Genomic DNA, 8036 nt, shown 5'->3' on the forward strand with positions numbered 1-8036 from the left:
ACTCGACAAGGGAAAACGGAGATAGGGGGAACTACGCAAAATTCTTGGTCAGTTAGGGAGGAGATCCCAGATACTCCTAAGAAAGTAGTTTGAGGTAAGTACAGTACTCCGTGTTGGAACAAACTGTTTTTTTAAGATTTTTTTTTAAACATGTCTAATAGTGTTATATTCTACACACCACCCTTTCTCTTTTAGTTAATGTTAGGTATACTTGTCTACATGAATTCAGTACACAACAAGGTGAAAGAGAAGTATGAATTTAGAATGTATACCATATTGGGATTATACAAGGAATTACCAGTGATACTGAACTTCTTTACATGTATTTAGCAATGCCCATATTTCAGTCATTGAAATGTTAACTACTACTTCTTTCTCCACAAGCTTGTCCCTATTTGGGGTTGCTGTAATTGTTTATCAACACATTTCTCCATTTCCTTCGATCCAGTGCATCTTCCTCGCTCAATCCAAACTATGTTAACTATTCTATCCAAAACCCAAAGTTAGTACCGTTCAGTGGTAGGACTCAATTAATGGGCTAATAGGAGGAGGCGGTGATCTGCGAGCTCTGGGAGACTCAATGGTCTGTACAAGGCACAAACATCCGCCTGATGGTGGCCAGAATGATACTGGTCTGACGAGTGTCGCACATGCACCTGATGGTAGTGAAACTGACGCTGGTCATCTCACAAGGGGTGAAGGTCACACGGTGGCGAATGGCAACCACGAACAACCAGGTAATGGTCATGAGGTGACAGGTGATCATCCGAAGACGAGTGACGAGCAGCTGGCGAGTTACTCTCAGCTGTCACGTGGCGAGCAGCTGGCTAGTTGCGAACAGCTAACATGTGACGAGAGCCCGAAGGCTCAGCACGACGGTCCTTGATAGGACGGAAAAGATGTCTCCTTACCACTGGGTGGGGGGAGACTGTCAAGGGTGGCGAGGAGTGATGAATTATGAAGCTTGACAAAGCCCTGGAGGGGAACTTCTGCACGGTTCCTCCGAAGAGAGAACCTGGTCTGACTGAGTCAGGGGTGAAAAATGTTGGTCTCTTGAAGTATTCATGGACAGAGTCTCTATGGGCGTTCTCACTCGCAAGCGAGAGAGGTGACCGCCATTAGGAGAGACTCACCTCGAACTTTGCTCCAACCTCGATGGAAGAGTTGGCTCAGCAAAGGGGGAAAGTGCCGTCTTTGGCATCAGCAGAAGAGGACAAAGCAGAGAGAGTGCTCTCCAAGGGGAGAGGCAGAACTGCTTCTCCAGGGGAAACAGTAGTGTCCCTCGATCCCCGAGGTTGACCTGAAGTTAAGCGGTCTGCACTACAACTGTACTCGCCCATTCCCCATGGGAGACAGATCGAGCAGAAACTTTGTGAAGAGATCGGAGGGTCAAAGAAGAAGTCTGAGTCGAAGACTTTGAGGAAGACCCCAAAGGCGAAGAATCTCTCTTGGACTTGTTTCTGCGCCTACGCTCAAACCTCTCCCACTATGAGGCAGACCACTCCCGGCACTCAGGATAAGTTTTGTCTTAATCACACCTCCGGCCTTTACAAGATGGACACAGGTGGTGTCGATCAGTCTTCACGGACGACATAAGGGTACCACATGAGTGGCCCTTAGGTCCAGAACAAATGCACATGAGACCAGTAAGGAAGAAAACACAAACAATCTGAAAAAAGAAAAGAGAAATATTGTAAAGTCAAAGGGCAAGTCAAAAGACAATGGAGGGAGAGAGTGGCAACTTATGTTCTTTACCCAAGCCAAAAGAAAAGTGGATGCTCAGGTGTATGAGTGAGAGGGGTAGCCAGCTACCCCCCACTCCTGCTAACTAGCAGTTGGGTGGTTATCCCTCACTAAAAGTCTTATGGCTCATCTTTCAGTTATGCTGAAAGTATATCCTTATAAATAGGGAGGGTTTGTATAGAGTGACAGAATAACTAATTTTTTTATTGGCTGATACTGACACCAGATACTCATGGCTGATACTGACACCAGATACTCATGGTGGAAACCGATACCGATACTGGTGTCATGACAGTGGTCAATAACGACACTCACAAAAGAGGCCGATACTACAGATACCGATACTATAGGCACATCTCTAAATATAGCCCAGTAAGGAAAGAGAACAAGGAAATAAACACAATCATATTTCAAGAACAGTAACAACATCAAATTTGATCCTTCACATATAAACAATAAAAGCTTCAAAACAACAAGAGGAAGAGAAAAAGGATAGAAGTGTACCCTCAAGCAAGAGAACTCTAGTCCAAGACAGTGGAAAGCCATGGTACAGATGCTATGGCACTACCCAAGACCAGAGAACAATGGTTTGATTTTGGAGTGTCCTTCTCCTAGAAGAGCTGCTTACCTTAGCTTAAGTCTCCTCTACCCTTACCAAGAGGAAAGTAACCACTGAACAATTACATTGCAGTAGTTAACCCCTTGAGCGAAGAATTGTTTGGTAATCAGAGTGTTGTCAGGTGTGAGAAGACAGGAGAGAATTAGAATTAGAGTTTAGTGAAAGATTGAAAAAATCAAATCAGACAATGGCTAGGATAATTAAAATTTGGAAATCAAATTGCCTGAAATTACATATAAAAATCAGTCTATATATCAGTTTAGTGAGATAAGTGTTATTCTATGGACATGAGTCATGGTATGACAATGAAACAATCTCCAATAGATTTAGTAGCTTTGAGAACAAAGCCCTCAGAAGGATATTGGGAGTTGAATGGCAGGACAGGATTAGAAATGAAATTATAAGAGATTACTCAAGTGCCATATGTGGATGAGATCATGATGAGGGGTAGATGGAGATGGTTTAGGCATGCTCTTTGCAATCCCCAAGAGAGATTAGTTCATCAAACACTCAACTGGGCTCAACAAGGCAGGCACTAAAAGAGTTGGAAGACCCAGGCCTACGTGGTTGAAGACTATGAAGCGTGAAGTAGATGATGAATGGAGAAGTATTGAATTAAAAGCTCATGATAGAGACGACTGGCGAAATCTAACTGAGGCCCTTTGCGTCAATAGGCATAGGAGGAGAGGATGATAATGATGATGATGATGATAGGCCTGTCAAAGCATAAAGTCCCAATATGTCATTTCAACTTGTGACCAGTATAAAGAGAATGAAGGATAAATATGTTTGACTTAGTTAATTTCTCTAAGCACACTGCAGAATCTTTTAATGAGTTTTTACCAGATTTCTCCTAACATTACCAAATGTTTAATGAAGGACAGGTTGCATTTAGCTGAGATGGTATCAATGTTTATACTTAGGAACCCATGTTTGTCTGGTGATGCATTAATCACACGTGCAGAAAAAACATAAAATGAGGCTAGATCCAGAGCAAGTCAAATTCAGAGACAATGTTAACATTTAACCTTTTTATTCCAACAATAATTTGAATTAGGAGTTATCAGGGAAGAACACATATAATTTGCAATATATGTGCTGGAAGGGAAAGGTAAAGAGACGCTAAAGATAAGGTGCGTTCAAAATGAAGTTCGGTATGCTGTAATTATTCTAATACTAAAACCCGATTGTAAAATATGGTATTTTTAAAGGACCGAACATTTAGCGTTTAAATGGAGATGGTTGTTCTTCTGGGAAACAATGGGAGTTTGGGGTTAAACCCCAACTGAAAAAAATACTAAATGTATTCAAAATGAAGTTTGGATCATTTGTGTAAGAGTTGCAATGTGAAAAGCTCCATGTTGAGCCACAGCAATTTCTGTGGGTAAGGGCTTTTCACTAGCAAAGGTCAAAATATAAAAAAATTTTAGTTTGTTAATAATAGGTGCACTTTACATTTATAACCAGTTACAAAAATATATTGCTCGAGTATCTAGTGAGATATTAAAGTATCATTCTAACATTAGAAATAAATTTATGTATATTTATTGCCTTACCGGAAACTTAGGTCAGAAGAAAAACTCCTAACCATAGTTTAGGGTACCAGCCACCCGTTGAGATAATAACGCTAGTCATTGGGTCCTTTGACTGGCCAGACAGTACTACATTGGATCCTTCTCTAGGGTTACGGCTCATTTTCCCTTTGCCTACACATACACCAAATAGTCTGGCCTAGTCTTTATTTATTCTAATCTGTCCTCATACACATGACAACACTGAGATTACTAAACAATTCTTCTTTGCTCAAGGGGTTAACTATTGCACTGTAATTGTTTAATGACTACTTTCCTCTTGGTAAGGGTAGAAGAGACCCTCTAGCTATGATAAACACCTCTTCTAGGAGGACACTCCAAAATCAAACCATTGTTCTCCAGTTATAGGCAGTATCATAGCCTCTGCACCATGGTCTTCCACTGTCTTGGGGTAGAGTTCTCTTGCTTGAGGGTACACTCGAGCACACTATTCTATATTATTTCTCTTCCTCTTGTTTTTTTAAGTTTTAATAGTTTATATATGAAAGATATATTTTCTAATTTCACATGAGTAACAATAGCTATACACTAAATGGAGAGCATTTCCACCATAATCAATTACCGACATAGACGAAATCACGCTAAATTTTGAAATAGATTGATGAACTTCACTCAACTTCCCTCTTGGAGACGTCGTTACGTGATGGTGGTTAAGTTGAAACTGAAGGGGAAGGTGATTGAAAAATGGCTGTTGTAGAACAACATCCAGGGACTTAGTTAGAAGTACTTGTAAGCTGTTAATTGATTTAAAAAAACCACCTGACAAATACGTCATTGTAAATGCACAGAGAGCTCCGCAATCCATGGGAAAAATCGCATGCGCAATAAGTCCCCTTCAGTCTCTCAAATGTAAACAATGGACAGAGTGAAAAACATATTTCACATTTTAATAAACCGATACGAAAGTTATTATGCCCCAGCCCCTATTAAACATATAAGAGAAAAATACCAAACTAGCCAGCACTTATCCATTTCTTATAGCGAAATCCAGTTTCACTAGAAATTAGAGTATCGTGTATTTACCAATTTTAAGGGTGTATGTATTATAGCGGCCACCTGCATGTATGATTATGGCTAACTTAGAATACGGCAGTGTAAGGGGAGTCACAGGGGGGCATTAGCGACCCATTAGGTAAGAAGGTAAGGACATGGCTTGTAGATTAGGTTAAGGGGGGAAAGTTGAAGTTAGTTGATGTCCATTTTTAATCCACAAGGGAGGAGCTGGCCACTGATATACAAAGGGTCCCCAATTTTTCATTTAAATTGTTGATTACTTATCTTTAGAGTTTATTTATTTCCTTATTTCCTTTCCTCACTGGGCTATCTTCCCTGTTGGAGCCCTTGGGCTTATAGCATCTTACTCTTCCAACTAAGGGGTTGTAGCTTAGCAAATAATAATAATAATAATAATAATAATAATAACAATAATAATAATAATGGGTAGTTTGTAGCGCTACGGCCAAGCGTCCTAATTTGCTTATTATCGCTCCGACTGTTATCTTGTATAAAATAAAAACGTTTGGAAATGGTCAACGGATCTTAAATATGTTGTGTAAGGGGGGGGGGGTCGGGGGGGAGCGCAGGCCCCCTGGGTAAGGACACGGCTTTTAGCATAGGTTAGGTGGGTTTTTTAAGTTAGCTTCTCCCGTCGTACTCGTAGGTAAGGAAACTGTTGTGTAAGGGGGGGTTCCAGGGGGGGGCGAAGCACCCCTGGGTAAGGATACGGCTTTTAGCATAGGTTAGGTGGGTTTTTTAAGTTAGCTTCTCCCGCCAAAATTGTTTTTAGAACGACGGCCACAGATCAGAATATTCCCGTTTTCTACGGGATCTGGCCGTCACCCTACAAAGGCTCCAATAATAATAATAATAATAATAATAATAATAATAATAATAATAATAACAATAATTAAGGTAAACCCTAACCCAAACAAGACGTTATTCTGCAAGAACATACACAGTGGACAAAATTCCTAGCCTAAGCTCTCCTATGAAGTTCAGGCAAAGCTATGCTATGGATTCACAACAGAGATAAGCTTCACAGCCTACAAATAGTAATGTAACGATAATCTATTCACCATTAACTGTGACAATAACAATAGACCCTCAAACACTATAGTGGCGTCGAGGACGAGGTCGAAGTGGGAGGTTGAGGATCACTTTGTTTACAGACCTTGACGGACACCTCCTCCTCCCCTTTTCTGCAGACACGCCCTTCCCGTACTCCGCCCACATATCTTACCGCCCACAAAAGGCAGTTGTTGTCATGTGATAAGCCTTAACATAAGCTTCAGCGTTGGGAATTACACTTACCATTCACTAAAATCCCATAAAATGTTTCATTCACAAGCTATTCCCAACTCAGAGATGTGTTTACACAAAAAAATTACGATGTTTTGTGTTCGGATTCATTGGCGAGTTATTTCTTGTGTAAACACATCATTTAAAATGTTTACTTAATATTTATGGTTTAAAAATAGTTTATTTATTTAAATAAAAATTTATTATTAATTATTTTATAGAAAACTGTATTGTTTTTCGTGAATAATTAAATATGTTAAGAAATATCGAAGTCAAAGCTCTGAAGCAAACGTTCGGACGGTTCGGGTCGCTATCAACAGATGGCAGAAAACTTACGCGAACAAATGACTGCAGAAGAGCGGTTATTATTTTGCATTCTAAACAAAGCAATTGTAGGTTTGTTCTCAATTACATGGACACAACGGCATAAGAATATAGAAACTTGTAATGCATATAGCAACCTTACAAAGCCTGTGTAAATGTAGATACCTTCACTATTTTCTTCGATGGCTATACTATCATCATTCATTAAAACGTAAGCAACTACTATCCCAAGTCTAACTTACTATATCAACACTAGTCTAGGAGAAAATGCTTTGAGATCTAAAGTTGTTCATATTTTACAAATATATTTATCCATATGCATAAAAGAGAGAGAGAGAGAGAGAGAGAGAGAGAGAGAGAGAGAGAGAGAGAGAGAGAGAGAGAGAGAAACTTGAAAATAAATTAAACAAATTAAAGAATGTTGTGGAAATACCTGTTATATTATGATTTGTTTGAAAGAATTTTATTCTTCTTATGAAAAAATCTTGATATCGATACGATAGAATATTCCATAGTAGGTAGTAGGTTGACCAGGGCACCAGCCGCCCGTTGAGGTACTACCGCCAGAGAGTTATGGAGTCTTTTGACTGGCCAGACAGTACTACATCGGATCCTTCCCTCTGGTTACGGTTCTTTCTCTTTGCCTACACATACACCGAATAGTCTGGCCTATTCCTTACATATTCTCCTCTGTCCTCATTCGCCTGATGACAGTTAGATTACCAAACAATTCTTCTTCGCCCAAGGGGTTAACTACTGCAATGTAATTGTTTAATGGCTGGCTACTTTCCTCTTGGTAAGGGTAGAAGAGAGCCTTTAGATATGGTAAGCAGCTCTTCTAGGAGAAGGACACTCCAAAATCAAACTATTGTTCTCTGGTCTTGGGTAGTGCCATAGCCTCTGTACCATGTTTTTTCGATGTCATGGGTTAGAGTTTTCTTGTTTGAGGGCACTCTTCTTCTTGTTTTGTTAAAGTTTTTATGGTTTATACACGAAAGATTTAGGTTAGTGTTGTTACTGTTCTTATAATATTCTATTGGTCCTTGTTTCCTTTCCTCACTGGGCTATTTTCCCCTGGCCTTATAGCATCCTGTTTTTCCAACTAGCTTAGCAAGTAATCATAATAATATCATCATTATCTACGGCTTTCTACGCCTATTGACGCAAAGGGCCTCAGATTTCGCCATTCGTATCTATTGAGTTTTTAAAAGCAATACTCTTACTTCACGCTCCATAGTCCTCAGTCATGTAGGCCTGGATCCCCCAACTCTTCTAGTGCCTTGAGGAGATCATTTGAAAGTTTGGTGAACTATGCTCTCTTGGGGAGTGCGAAGAACATGCCAAAACCATCTCCATCTACCCCTCACCATGATCTCATCCACATATGGCACTCGAGTAATCTCTTTTATAGTTTCATTTCTAATCCTGCCCTGGCGTTCAACTCCCAATATCCTTCTGGG

At 40.1% G+C, this 8036-nt stretch overlaps 1 protein-coding gene across 4 annotated transcripts in view; it reads right to left on the bottom strand.

Moving 5' to 3' along the window:
* The window catches only part of LOC137637669 (protein bric-a-brac 1-like), a 70404-nt gene extending 64042 nt beyond the window's left edge, over positions 1-6362 (bottom strand). For 2 of the 4 annotated variants that reach the window (XR_011043747.1, XM_068369815.1), the window contains exon 1: positions 6265-6362. The gene's annotated coding sequence lies outside the window, so the exon portion shown is untranslated. Of the gene's footprint in view, positions 1-6029; positions 6235-6264 lie in introns of those variants that run through there. The other 2 variants (XM_068369817.1, XM_068369816.1) reach the window with 2 other exon arrangements.
* Positions 6363-8036: the final 1674 nt, after the last annotated feature.

Source organism: Palaemon carinicauda, unplaced genomic scaffold, assembly GCF_036898095.1.
Source record: "Palaemon carinicauda isolate YSFRI2023 unplaced genomic scaffold, ASM3689809v2 scaffold92, whole genome shotgun sequence".
Taxonomy (NCBI): domain Eukaryota; kingdom Metazoa; phylum Arthropoda; class Malacostraca; order Decapoda; family Palaemonidae; genus Palaemon; species Palaemon carinicauda.